The sequence below is a fragment of the Uloborus diversus genome, chromosome 4 (genome assembly GCF_026930045.1).
Source record: "Uloborus diversus isolate 005 chromosome 4, Udiv.v.3.1, whole genome shotgun sequence".
Lineage (NCBI taxonomy): Eukaryota > Metazoa > Arthropoda > Arachnida > Araneae > Uloboridae > Uloborus > Uloborus diversus.
The window spans coordinates 8,459,795-8,473,814 of record NC_072734.1 but is presented as its reverse complement, the minus strand read 5'-3'; the positions used below and the strand labels follow the sequence as shown (position 1 = coordinate 8,473,814).

The window sequence follows — 14,020 nt, the reverse complement described above, 5'->3', positions numbered from 1 at the left end:
TCTTAAGTAATCAAACAAATTACGTAGTAAATGAAATTTTAGTTGAAATATGCTTTTTGAACTATTTTTAATTACTTTTTTTTTTCTTGGATAAAAAAAACTGAATTCCTAAATGCATTAAACCAGGAGAAATGTCTAAAATCGAAAACATAATGATTTTTTAAAACCTACTTGTCCTGTTTCTATAATTGTTGTCAATAATACATTATGTAAATAAATTACATGATTTGTAACTTTTTTTTTAAAATCTTTTAACAAAATATGTGTTGATCTTTTGATTTTGTAATGTACATCAAACTTGTGATTAATTTGTAGATACTACAAAATACTTTCCATGTTTAAGAATGTGTGATTTTAATTTTACTTTTTTATTTATCGTAGATGAGAAAGTTAAAAATTTACAAGAATTTATTCTTAGTTATTTGTAATCTTTCTTTGATTATCTATACCAAGGCCCACTTTAGTACTGTATTTTTTATAATAGCAGCTAAAGACTTTCAAACAATATTCTCCTAGAAATCTTTACGTATGAGGAAATGAAATTACAAGATTTTACTCTTAATGAATTAATTACGAAGAAATTAGGCAGAACTATGAACATTAAACATTCTTTAACAATTAATTGATAAAATCTTTATTATCTTCCTAAAATAAAATTGTTTTTCTTACAAAAAGTAATAAAAACCAAATAAACCCGGTTTAAATTTTAAAAAAAAAAACGGATTTTTAGCGACCTTGGTTTGTCACCCTTAGCAGAATTTAAATCTCAGAATAAAGCATTTTAAAGATTCATTTGGTGGTAAAAAGATGTAAAAATACAAATAGAAACTTTGATTAAATGGTTTATATAAGATTCAAAAGTATTTCCCACGAGTTTATTATTATTTTTGTAACAATTCTAATTCAGCTTATAATATTTGTAAATCCATTTATTCTTCGAAATCTTTTTACTGGTGAACAAGGCTAAGGAAAATCTTGCATTGATATAAGACTTGAAGTAAATAGTTTGGTGGAACTACAGATCCTTGAAAATTATCTTGCCCCAAATTAGTTAGCACTGTCTGAACAAATTCCACCCCTGATAATTAATTATAAATGTTTAAATGGCAAGTCAACGCTTAATTTAGTTTGGAATTTAAATCTCAGGAACCAAAGAAAATTGATAAACTAAGTATTGCAAGTCAATATAATCAAGAATTAGCAACTCAACATCAGTTCATTAAACTTCTACTTGGTACAATTCTAAAATGGTGTTATATAAATCTTAATTATGAAACAAATAAAAACAGACTAATAGCATCAAGAAGACTATGTAAGCTATGTTTAAACATTGTCTTTTTATTAAACGATTTGAACAAATTACTAAAATTACTATGATCGAAATTAATATTTTCAAGGAGAATGTAGGTACTAAACAGAAATTTTAAATGAGATTTTTCGAAATGTTTAGAACTTGGGTAAAGATAGCAGACTGCAAAAATGCAGCACTGCATTTTTTTAAAGAGTAAAAATAAAACATTTTACCCATAAATAATTATAACCAAGATCTACGAATTTGGAACATGTTTAGCAGGTATATAGTAAATTTTGAACAGTACAAGCCTAAAATATTTTCAGAGCAACACAGTCAACAACGTATAGTAGTTATTAAATGGCTTGTCTGTAGTGTAGAGATATATATTTTATCATCAGACTTAATTTTTCAATATAATTATAAAAATGCTTCTATTTGATTAATAGTTGTGGTAGTTCAAAAATGACTGAATGCGTTTTAGATAAATTTTGGATGAGATCATTTAAATGCATTAAGCATTAGATAAGTTGTGTAATAAATCATCTTAGTACTAAACCAAAATTTACAGTCCATATTATGCCAGAGTCTAACTCAAAACATTAACAAGTTACAAACGATGAGTGATTTTTCTTGAGTCATGGTGTTTTTTGAAAAATCTTTGCTTTGTTAGGGTTTATTGTCATTCAGTCATTTTTCTTAATGTGCATTAAAAAAAAAAGATTTTCTGCACTATTATTAGGAGAAGAAAAGATTATTGTACAAAATTTTCTAATCAGCGAAAAAATAATTGCACGCATTCAACTAAAATATTTTTAAAGCACCAAATAGGCTTTAAAAGGCAACTATAGAATATCACTCATCTTTATTGCTTGGTTTAGCAAGCAAATAATTGAATATCAATTTATTACTGTGAAGTAAATGTGCCGGACACAATCTATTAAGTTTCATATTTCAAAAGTAAAAGGACATTACTTATCGGATTACGAACTCAAACATCTGATGGGACTCTTTATAGCTGGCTTCGAGCTTAAACTAAAGCTTTAAAATAAATTTTACAAACGATCGTCATATTTTCAGCTCACAATAAAAATAATAAACTACCTGCAACCGATTTTTGAAAGTTAATTTTGCCTCAAGAACATGTCAAAATAATCAATACATTAAGTCCAGTCAAATTTAGATTCGTAGTACACAGGGATTAATACCTCCAATCTTATGCGAAGTTTTGTATCGACTTGCAATAGCAATAATTGACAAACATGCATAATCATGTATGAAAAATAATAAAATAGTACTTACTGCAGTGGGTAACTAATTCCCAATTAAAAATCACACAAATTGAAATCCGATCAAGACCGGTTTCGAAGCTCTTTCAAGATGCAAAATTACGTAGCACAAAACAAAACAGCACTTAGGATCCTAGATTTTTTTCTGCACTTAGTATATTCCACTTTCTTACGGAGGTATACATATAAACCACTGACAATGTTGATGGGAAGTGCTCTACTATTGAACTAAAAGTTGCTCTAGCAAACGACGACTGGCCACTGCGCTGAAAGAGTTATGGATGGAACATCTCTTCTCGCCGGAGCACAATTTCACCAGTGAGTAGGGTTGCTGTACGGGAAGGACGTTTTCTACTCGAGAGAGGACGTCATTTTCGTCGCCAAACGAAGGGATTGGCGTAAAAAGCAATCTCTATCAAGGGGTTGGTTGACAGAAGTTCTGAAGTTGAAGATGCTTTATTGTGGACTAGTGGTACCCGCACGGCTTTGCCCGTAATAGAAAAAATTAAAAGGTCTTTTGGTTCGCCTGTATATTTACAAATAATGCATGGTGAATTTTCTCGCCAATTGGCTTGTACCCATGTTACGGTTCTAGGTTATGATAATTTCGTATCTCGCTAATTGGCTTGTGCCCATGTTACGGTTCCAGGTTATGATAATTTCGTAATTTACTCGTCCAACTTATGATAGTTTTGTTCTTAAAATTGGAATAGAAAAAGAACCACATCGAATTTTTGAAAAATCGCTTCGAGGTGCACACCCCCATGCTACAAACTAACTTTGTGCCAAATTTCATGAAAATCGGCCGAACGGTCTAGGCGCTATGCGCGTCACAGACATCCTCCGGACAGAGAGACTTTCAGCTTTATTATTAGTAAAGAATAGTAAACTTTCAATTTCATTAATCCGGACCCTATTGAACCGGTTTTCGCTTAATCCGGACAGACATTGAGGTGTATATACTGAAAAATAAAAGGAGAGAGAGCGCAATTATTTATTTTTTATGCCTGTACAATGACGTATGCATTTGCACAGGGGCGGATTTATAGTCTTTTCAAGGGGGTGGCGGTTGGAAACCTTAAAAGCCACCCCCAGACCCGTCACGTAGGGGGGGGGGTCATGGAGTCATTTTCTCCCCTCCTAGAGCTTTGAAAAGCAAATACTTTTACGTAAGTGAGCGAGGTTTTTGCTATGCAAAATAGGATGCTTTTAATATTTTTTTTTTACAACGTAAACATTTTTTCGGACATGGGGTTCATAGGAGTGAATCCTATATTCCGGCCTTATGCCGAAAATAAGTGTAAACATTGTAAAACAAGCCCCATCGAAAAAAAAGATAGGTTTTGATGATTTTTTAAATATTTAAGGGGGAATAACCCTCATGTGTCTCCCAACTTGCTCCAAATGTTCATGCTTTTGAACTTTACACCTCTCTAGTCCCTCAGAAGAGTGTTAATGGCCAAAATAACGCTCCCCTTCACTCAAAATAAAAATAATGGCTATAATAGTGTCGAAAACTGAGAAAAATTGGGGGCAATTTCCAAAAAGTGGGACGTTTAGGCAAGGGCGGATCCAGAAAACGTTCAAGGAGGGGGCGGTTGTTTTTCACTCTTTACTCTTTAGAACTTCAATTTCTAAAAATTTTCGAAGGAGTGCATTGAACCCCTCTTTTACCTATCCCTACCCTAGTAGCACAAAAATATAGAACGACGTAGGACCGACATAGATCGACGTTTTGAATCCCGATTGATAACGGATACAGTTTTTAAAATATAGAACTATGTCGAAGTATATTTTTTTCACTGGCTTTATATAAAAAGTGGTTTTTACTTCTTGTTTCGATTTTTTAAAAATAGTTAGCCATAATTAAAAGCGTTTATTTCGTAATTTTCTTATAAATACGCAATTTAGGAGAAAAATAGAAAAATTTTGCGAACGTCGAAAAAAGTCGTTTAATGTCGAAAGAAAATATTGTGACACCGACATACTTCGACATCAATCTATAAAATAATCCCCATATGGTTTTCTAAACATAGTTCTGTGCCGAAATATGTTTTTATTTCGACATTTTTTTAAAAATTTCATATTTAAGCTGTTTTAAATCAAATGAGGAAAATAAATATACTTTTGCTTTGGTATATTTTCATTGGCAGTTTATTAAAAGAAAAAAAAAAAAACTTTGAAGCTGTAGATATCGAAACAATCACTAAAAGAAATGCCTCGAAGTTTTTACTGCTTATTTTTACGTTTGAAATCAATATGTCATTTTATTATACGAAAATATAGCGATATTCTTATTTGTATAGAAATCAGTAGTAAAATAGAAAAAATTGCAAACATCGAAAAACGTTTTTTGACCAATTTCGACGTGAATCTGTATAACTTTAACCAAGACCACTTACGGAACCGGATGTCACGTGATCATGATGACGCTACTTTCATTCTGTATTTGTATGGCGGCAAACGGCATGGCAACTTTGTGAAAGAAACATCGCCATTGATAAGTTGGATTCAGCATATTGAAACATCATTTTGCACTACAATTTAAGTAAGTAACATTACAAGCAAAGTTACAAAATATAAAATGCTATGATTCTGTAGTTTTTGGCTGATTTTTGTATTATTTACAACGCTATTTCTTCTTATTGTGAGTTGAGTATTTGGAATGTGTGTTGAACTTAAGTTGATCTTATTCCATGTTATTTTTATTTTCCAGCTTTTAAAAATTGAGGTAGCATCCCCCCCCCCAATAATTTGTTCTTTTCTTACCCCTTAAGATTTTAATTTATACACTTGCTTTGATATTTGTTTTATTGTTTATGGCAGAGATAAATTTATTAAGTAATGTTTGCATAAGATTTGTTAGCAAATAATGTACAAATAATATTATTTCCTATGCATCTAAGATGGTTTTATGTTCCAAACTATTTTGGTCCTGTAAGTTCTTTTGAAGTACTTTGTTCAAATGCATTTTCTTGATTAGCATTTTAAGATGCAAATAATTTTTGCAGACTTCCCCTTTCTACTTAGGATTAGGAATTAGTTTCTCAGTTTCATTTTAATCCAATCCATTTTATATTGATCTGGGGTGGATGAAATAACTTTATTGGTACACTTCGACAAGGGTCCCTTTTTACTAAATGAGGAAAAGGATTTCACTATTATTGGGAAAAAAAGGAGTTGTTTTTCTGGTCTAAAATGCATATGTCAGTGTTTCAATTCAAATATTAGATATCGATTGAAAGTGTGTTTACCTTTGCTGCTCAAAATTTTGTTTTTGTATTTCAGTGCAAGGGCTTTTAGGTTTTGAACACTAAAAAATGTTTCTAGTTTCACTTATTTTGTGTATGAAATTAGTTCATTTTGTTGTTAATAGTGCAAAATGTTCAGCGTTCAAAATTATGGCTGGTCCACTGGTCCCAGACAAGTGAAACCTGCATCAGACCACAAAAAAAAAAAAAAAAAAAAAAAATCGGTGGTCCTCGGTACCACCAGCGCCTGGCAATTTATGATCACACTTTGCTAGAAAAAATTCAAAAGCATATAAGCCTAGTTGATGCCTGAACTAATTATTAGCCAAACCATTCATTGACTTTTTTTTTTCAAATCGATGTACAAGTACATAATTTATATGAATCATCCACATTTTATTCAGCATTTGAAACTAAGTAAAAATGGCAAAATTAAATTATCAAATTTTTGGTAGCCCATTTTAAGGGTTGATTAATGAAATTAGTTTTCATACATAACACTTGGCTGTTTAAAATTTAAATGTTTATTGCCAAACAAAAATTTTTGAATGTAGTGCTTTATTTAATGTTAAATCAATTAGTTAAAAATAAGAAAGTTATATTTAAAACTAGTGGTACCCGGACGGCTTTGCACGTCGTAGAAAATTAAAAGGTCATTTGGTTCGCCTGTATATTTACAAATGATGGATGATGAATTCCTCGTCAATTTGCTATGTTAATTTGCTCACCCCTTGGCACATATTGTTGGCAATTGTTTGTCCATGTTATGATAATTTGCTTGGTAAAATGTTCTTAAAATTGGAATAGAAAAAGAACAAAATCGAATTTTGAAAAAATCGCTTTGAAGTGTTTGCCGAATTACATGGAAATCGGCCAAATAGTCTAGGTGCTATACGCGTAATAGACAGAGATCCAAATACAGACTTTCAGTTTCATTATTAGTAAAGATTACTTAATAAATGCAATCCTAAAGCGTAAATAATTTTACGTACAGACATATTTATTGGTTAAATTTAAAGCGGACCAATGATGTTGTCTGCAGACTAGTACATTTTCATGTTGACTAGTCCGAAGGACCAGTAGGATTTTTATTGATTTCTAACTTTGATGTTTGTCTAATTTATGTAAAGTACCTACCCCCTTTTGTGTGTGTGTGTTTAGTTTATGGATAGTTCTGCTGTTTGCATTCATTTTTCTTTTTCTATTACAGATTTGTTACCTAGTTAGTGTTTGAAAAATCTGCAGGAAAGTTAGTTTTGGGATATACTCAACAAGCAATAATGTTGCTGCAGACCCGGACAAAAATGGTAAGAAATCATATTATAGAAAATGTACAGTAGTCTCTGCCTTATATGATTGGGGTCAATGTTATCAATCCTTTATTGCTGTTATCAAAATCCCTCAGTCCCAATTTTCTCTATTCATTTGCATGTTCAAATAATCACTTTTTGTTATCATGAAATTTTTTAATGTTATCAGTTTTCACTCGATTCTTAACTATCAATGAACTATTCAAAAGAATCATCTTGTATTTAAGTGTGCCAGTGTTTGTATGTTTGAGAATTCTCCCTATTAGAGACGAGCACTTTGGCCGAGTGCCGCATACTCGACCTGTCACTACCTGGCCGAATACTGAATATCAAATATACTTTAAGAACCACAGACAAACACATGATGAATTTTGAACTCATTGGAACTGTAGTATAGACCTCCATGTCCACATAATAGTTTTTAAAACAAAACTTCGTCTGAAATTTAATTATGCATCATTTAAAAACTTTTGCTTGTGTCAAAAATTTTACAAAAATGTTATTTTTTAAAATTAGAAGAAAGCAAATAAATAAAAGGTATGATTAACCAAGTTAGAATTAAAACAAATTATATCAACCTATTATAGTTCTAGTTGCCAAACGTAAATAATTTTTTAAAGCAAATAAAGTGTTAAAACACAAATGTGCAGAAATCCTGCAGACCTGTGCTTCTGCGTTGCAAGGAAGGTCTCTTTCAGTAGTGCATAAAGTGAGCTAATGAATGTAAAGACATCCTACAAAAATATCCGACTTTTGTCGGATATTTTTAACACATAAGCTCACATTTTGTGGATTGAAAAAGATATTCCTTGTAATGCCAAAACATGTGTCTGCAGTGTTCCTGCATATTTCTGCTTTTAACGTTTTATTTGCTTAAAAAAATGATTTATTTGCTTTTATTTTTAAATCGAAGGTATTTTTATATAAATTTTGTTTATACCAAAAATCTATTTAATAATATAAAAATTTCATATTTTCTATAATTGCCTTTTTTGTATTACTACAGTGTGGTACAAAACACATTATCTAACAGGGAGTGGTCATAAAATCGGTTTACTATGAATAAAAATTTGTGTTTGGAAACAATTAAAATTTTGATTCATTTTCTAATACGTTATCGCACAAAACATCTCAATACTCAAGTTTTTATACCTCTTGGGAAAGTTTTAGTGCATGATTTTTCGAATTCGGAAGAGCAGGAAATCGTGTTACTAATCTGTCAGTGCCCAGTGTCGTGCTGTTTTACCAATACAACTAAATAGAAATTTTTTTTGCCCATTGTGTTTCGAAAATAATTCTCTAACCTCCTGAGACAAAGAAATCTTTCTCTACTAGCTGAGCTGATAGGAAAAATCAAAAAATAATTGAAGTAACAAAGTTATGTATGAAAACACTTTTTATATCTTGCTCTTAAAATCACCCAGGCAACTTCAAAAATTGTGAAGGGCTTAATTTTACATCACTGAATAATCTAGTCTCATAGGCGCTCTCAGCTTCAATGAGATGTCTTCTGCATCCAGCTCTGTTATTCACTATTCCAGACTGATGAGTCCATAACAAGGACAAAACTGCAGTCTCTGGATGTGATAACCGGTCTGTCGGTATATTGCTTGTAATTTTTCTTGCCTTGTGCTAAAAATTTTACTCAAAATTGAAACATTTTATTTTTTGTTTTCAACATCCAATCCAGATAATATAGAGCCAACCATACAGAAAAAAAATATCATCAAATCTTGTGTTAATTTCATTCGAAACTGAATTGATTACTTCATACAAAATATTAAGAAAACAATGTTTGACTTTACATCGTGTGTGTGGGTTTTCGTCACTTTTTTTTTCGCACCTTTTTAAAATTGGCTCGGAGGAAGAATTTTTTGAAAGGTTTCACGATTGATTGAAATATGCATCTATATAAAATCTAGTTTCAGTTTCAATTGTAGATTGAACTATGGTAGTATGCTGCACAGATCAATTGTAGATGGAACTGTGGTTTGAATAGTCTGAAAATTAAGGGTAGTGGATTGAAGATGTTTTGATAGAGTAAAGCATTTTTCAAAAACTTTCCTCAATACAAACAAATTGAATAAAAATTCAAACAAAGTCATACATGGTAAAGGGCATGAGCTTTTTCACCATTGAAAGAATTGTTTTGCAATAAATCTTCCAATCGTCAAATCACTGCTTTGAAGTTATAGAGAAATAATTTTATGGTTTTAACTCGTGAAGACCATATTCTGTCACTCCGAGATTGTATACTTATAGAGTGCCATAAAAGATATTTGTTGATATGTTTTTTTTTTTTTTTTAATTCAATAATCATATGCATTTTTAAGAAGTTTCTATGAAAGCATATAATGCATTGAGCAGCTGAAACGTGTTTCTAGCAGAAGAAAAAGATAAACACTCATCAAATAAATATACACTTAAAAAATGAGCATAAAATTTATTGAATAATATCAAGGACTTTTCTTGTGAAAACCATGCAGCCACACCACTTTGCACGAGCCACTCATATTGAACATGCCATCGTTACAGTGGGCACACAAGTATGAAATATTTAGCCAAAATGAGGAAATGTCTTCTTTAGTTAAAATTAACCATGGTTCTCTATCACTTTTCTATGTTCTGAAAAGGCCGGAAAATACTTCATGAATTTAAGTCATCATCCAAATAACGAAAAACACTTTTTCTAGTCTGGGAATGCGTCGAGTTTCATCAAATATTTACTGAGAACCAGCGAGATTTTTTAAAATGAACATTGATTTCCGATTTACATAAATTGAATTCACCCATTTTCTATCATTCTGCTTAAAAAATTTGGGGGTGCGACCGCCCCCTCTTGACCCCCCTATTTGCCGCCCCTGCTTGTGAATATCATTTTTTTGGTTCATACCTTTGATGTATAATACATCCTATAACTGTAAAAAATTTTGCATTTAAGTCGATTATTTCACTAATATTTTGAACATTTTCTTTTGTACACATGCACAAATGTCAAAAAATTTGGTTTATGGCTGGGAAAAAAACATGCATACAAATTGAAATTTTTAATGAAGAATTTAATTTCTACATAATTAGATTAAAATCAGTTGTATAAATACATATATATTTATACTTGAATGCTCACGTTGAATAAATATATTAAATAGTAAAAAGAAAAAAAACCATAATTTTGACATTTTATTCTGTCATATTTTCTCAGAAAGTAATTTTGGACACAAGGGTTTTGAACAGGGCATTATAAACCTTGCCAACCCCACTTTCATTTGCACATGTATGAACATAGGGAAATTTGATTACTTTATCAAAAAAAAATAAATAATTAATGCATAAAAATTAAAATTTTAATCAAGAATTTAACTTCTATGTAATTAGATTAAAATCAGCTGCATAAATAAGTTGAATGTTCACATTGAATAAATGTTCAGTATAAAACATTTCTTTGACACATTTTATTTTGTTTTTGATGTTTTGTCACAAACTAAAATTTTTCTATAAATATAGTTTTGGACAGGACGGTAAAAACCAGGGTTTTTACCGTAGTGTCCGATACTTTGCCAAGCCTGCAGAGAAGCCTAAAAAACGTACGTACCTAAAACTTTTCACACCATTTGGTTGGACCTTTTGACTCTATTTTCACCTCCATAAAAGGGGAGATGAACGGGGACCCCCTTTAGAGACACAAGGAATGGTGCAATCTTTTGAGCACCTTTTTTTGTGTTGGGGCGCTTGAATCTCATTTGAAACCATTCTGCAATTTGGTATTCGAAATCTTTGCTAAGTTTAGTCGTGATAATTATTATGTTTTGCTACTTCACTAGAGCATTCTTTTTTCTCTAATTTTGACTCATTTAAAAAATTTCAATTGTTATTCTCAACTAAGACTTTTTTTCGTTACATATTTACACTTATTTTTAGTGATCATGACTAATTTTTAGAATAGTATTTTATTATGATTATGACCTTGTTATGTCGAAAACTCTGCCTATATATATATATTTTACTGTTCCTTCGATTTCGTGACACCAAGAGCGTACTGTATTTATCAATTTATTACTGTCTGAAACGTGTATATTTCTCAACGACAAAAGAAATTAGGTGGATTAGAAGAGTTATTTTGATGGAAAATGAATGTTTCCTCTCCTATTGATAGCGAAAATTATTGTTTTACATTTTTACGTCAATAGCTGTTCTTAGCTTATATCTAGATAGTTCAAAAGATCTAGATCTAGTCAGTTCAAAATTTTTCTCAACAAAAATATTAACAAAAGCTAATCAATATTATTTAATTATTGGGGGAAATTATTCGATTAAGGGGGGATCTTTAACATTGCGTCTGTGGAGAAATATTTGGTTCCAAGAGGTTTAGAGGTTTTATTCATATAAGCTGGGTATTCATTCAACTGTTACCTGATTACGCAGGGCTGACAGTATTTTCTAGGTTTTCACCACAGTTTCTACCTGCAAAAAACCTAGTTTTTTTCCATGTCCTGGTAAAAAACTAAACCCTGCTATATGTGTTGAAATTGAGAGTTCTATTCGGGAGGTTCGACTCCAATACTCCTTGGCTGAGCCATTCATACTATTTCAAAGTAAAGTGCATTTTTTGCAATTTTAACATTACATTACTGGTACAATCAACATGACTAATTCAATTCTCCCCTGTGACTGTCTAAAAACAGATTGTTCTTACTTGGTATACAGTCGACTGTAAGTTATCGATAAGTAGGAAAAATAATTCTCCATGTCTTTTCCATAATCTATCACAAAATAGCCAAAAATTGATGGTTTATTATTTTGTACAGTAAAAAATGTTTAATGTTTTTAATTCTTATATGTTTTTTAGCTGGTGCTCCCTATGCTATTTCAATACGTGAAAACAAGATTTGGTTAAGTATTCTGAAGACTTCAGTGTGGAAAGGATTGAGTGCTGCGAACAATCCCAATTCTCCATGGTGAATGGATGATTAGATTTTGTTGCTCCGGTCTTTACCTTAGTGTGTTTAATTGACTTCATATATTTACAGCTGATGCAGTGTTTCCTGTATATACTATGTAAACCAGTTCTGTTTAATTCGTTTTTAATAAATATTTTAAGAAATAGTTTTGCTTCTACTCTTTATTTTGCTACGAGTAGTCTTTGACTCTTGAATAACAACTTTATTCCCAAAAACTGAGAAACTACTAAGTAATTTCATGCCTTGCATGAAAGAAAATCTAAAAGCCTCAATTCCTCATTCCTCTGTTAATGCTTTTAAAAATTACTACTAAAAAGTATTCCTGAAAAAGTACAATTTCAGTTTATAGTCTCGTGCTTAGAAAAAACATAAGTATACTCTTACTGATGTGGTTATTGTTTTATTGAAGATGTCATTTATAGGTATATTATGGTGATTTATGCATAATAAGTAAAATATATTTAATGATTATTTTATATTTATTGGAATTTGAAGGTTGACTTTTTTTACTGTAAGAAAGCTTTATTTTTACTACTTTTTATTTACTGACAAAAAATGTTAAGCAGAAATTATTTTTGAAATTTTTGCTGTATTATACTGCAAAATGCAGAAGCCATCATAGTTACAAAACGTGAAAGATTTTAACCGTCTTATTTAATCCTAGTTTATTTATTATCATTTATTAAGTTTCAATTTACTTGTTTTTTCGTTTAAGAATTTTAGAAAAAGGCTAATTTTCTTTCAATATTGAGTTAAAAAGTTTATTTTCTCCTTTTTTTTAAAGGGTTTTTTCTTAATATTTCATTGTACTTTAAGTACGTAAATAGAAAGCACGGTTTCACATGAATAAAATCGGGAAAATGCTTAAGCTTCATGTATCTTGAACACAAATGCATCTGATGTATGAAATTGCATGCTTGTGCCGAGCAATAGTACAAAACCTTCTCACTTAGTAAAATGAACCTCTATTTTGATGAATATGTTTTGAAAGAAGTGTAAAAACTCTTTATTTATAAATTATTGTATCTAAAAAAAATGGAAAAAATGACGTCGCCTTATAGCAATTGGGGTGACGATATAGAACCGTTACTCCTGAATGTTCAAGGCCGATATTCGTGGATGTAACGGAAGTGGCAAGTTTTTACGTAGTTCGACGTCGGTGAAAATCTAGTTCTATGTAGTTTTTGAAACTTTTTCTACGTCGATCGGTTTTTAGAACCGTTATTTCTGAATATTCGGCACCGTTATTCCTGAATGTTCAGGGCCGATATTCGTGAACATAACGGAAGTGGCAAGTTTTTACGTAGTTCGACGTCGGGTAAAAATATAGTTCTATGTAGTTTCTGAAAATTTTTCTACGTCGATCGGTTTTAGAACCGTTATTTCTGAATATTCAGGACCGTTGTTCCTGAATGTTCAGGGCCGATATTCGTGAACGTAACGGAAGTGGCAAGTTTTTAAGTAGTTCGACGTCGGTGAAAATATAGTTCTATATTGGTTTTGAAAGTTTTTCTACGTCGTTCGGTTTTTTGTGCTACTAGGGTAGTATCATCTATCGTTTAAAATTGAGATTTCGGAACATCAATTTCGAAAATATTCCTGTAGAAAGTTCCTGTCCCTATCCTCAGAGTAATAAAGACTTCAATTCCGGAAGAATTCCTGGAAAGAGCTCCCTTTCTTCTAACACCATCGAATATTATGTAAAATTACAGTTCTGAAACTTCAGTACTGAAAATATACAGGGAGAAATTTCCTGTCTCTCGGCTCAAGGGGGGGGGGGGGGTGATCGCCCCAATCGTCCCTCCCTTGTTTCCGTCCTTGTGTTTAGGGGGTAAACGGCGGTCGTATTTGGATTCAAGTGCTCATTTTACATAGCAATCAGCAAGAATTATGTCAGAAGCATTTTGATTTTTTTTTTGCT

At 31.3% G+C, this 14,020-nt stretch overlaps 1 protein-coding gene and 1 long non-coding RNA gene across 4 annotated transcripts in view; one reads left to right on the top strand and one right to left on the bottom strand.

The window, feature by feature from the left end:
• Positions 1-2,900, bottom strand: part of LOC129220246 (phosphatidylinositol 3-kinase regulatory subunit gamma-like) — a 77,728-nt gene extending 74,828 nt beyond the window's left edge. For 2 of the 3 annotated variants that reach the window (XM_054854614.1, XM_054854615.1), the window contains exon 1: positions 2,594-2,900. The gene's annotated coding sequence lies outside the window, so the exon portion shown is untranslated. The remainder of the gene's footprint in view (positions 1-2,593) is intronic. The other variant, XM_054854618.1, reaches the window with a different exon arrangement.
• A 1,908-nt stretch (positions 2,901-4,808) lies between these two features.
• LOC129220222 (uncharacterized) lies at positions 4,809-12,201 on the top strand. The gene is made up of 3 exons (XR_008580455.1): positions 4,809-5,128; positions 7,042-7,138; positions 11,988-12,201. It is a non-coding gene; the product is annotated as an uncharacterized LOC129220222 (long non-coding RNA).
• The last annotated feature ends 1,819 nt before the right edge of the window (positions 12,202-14,020 follow it).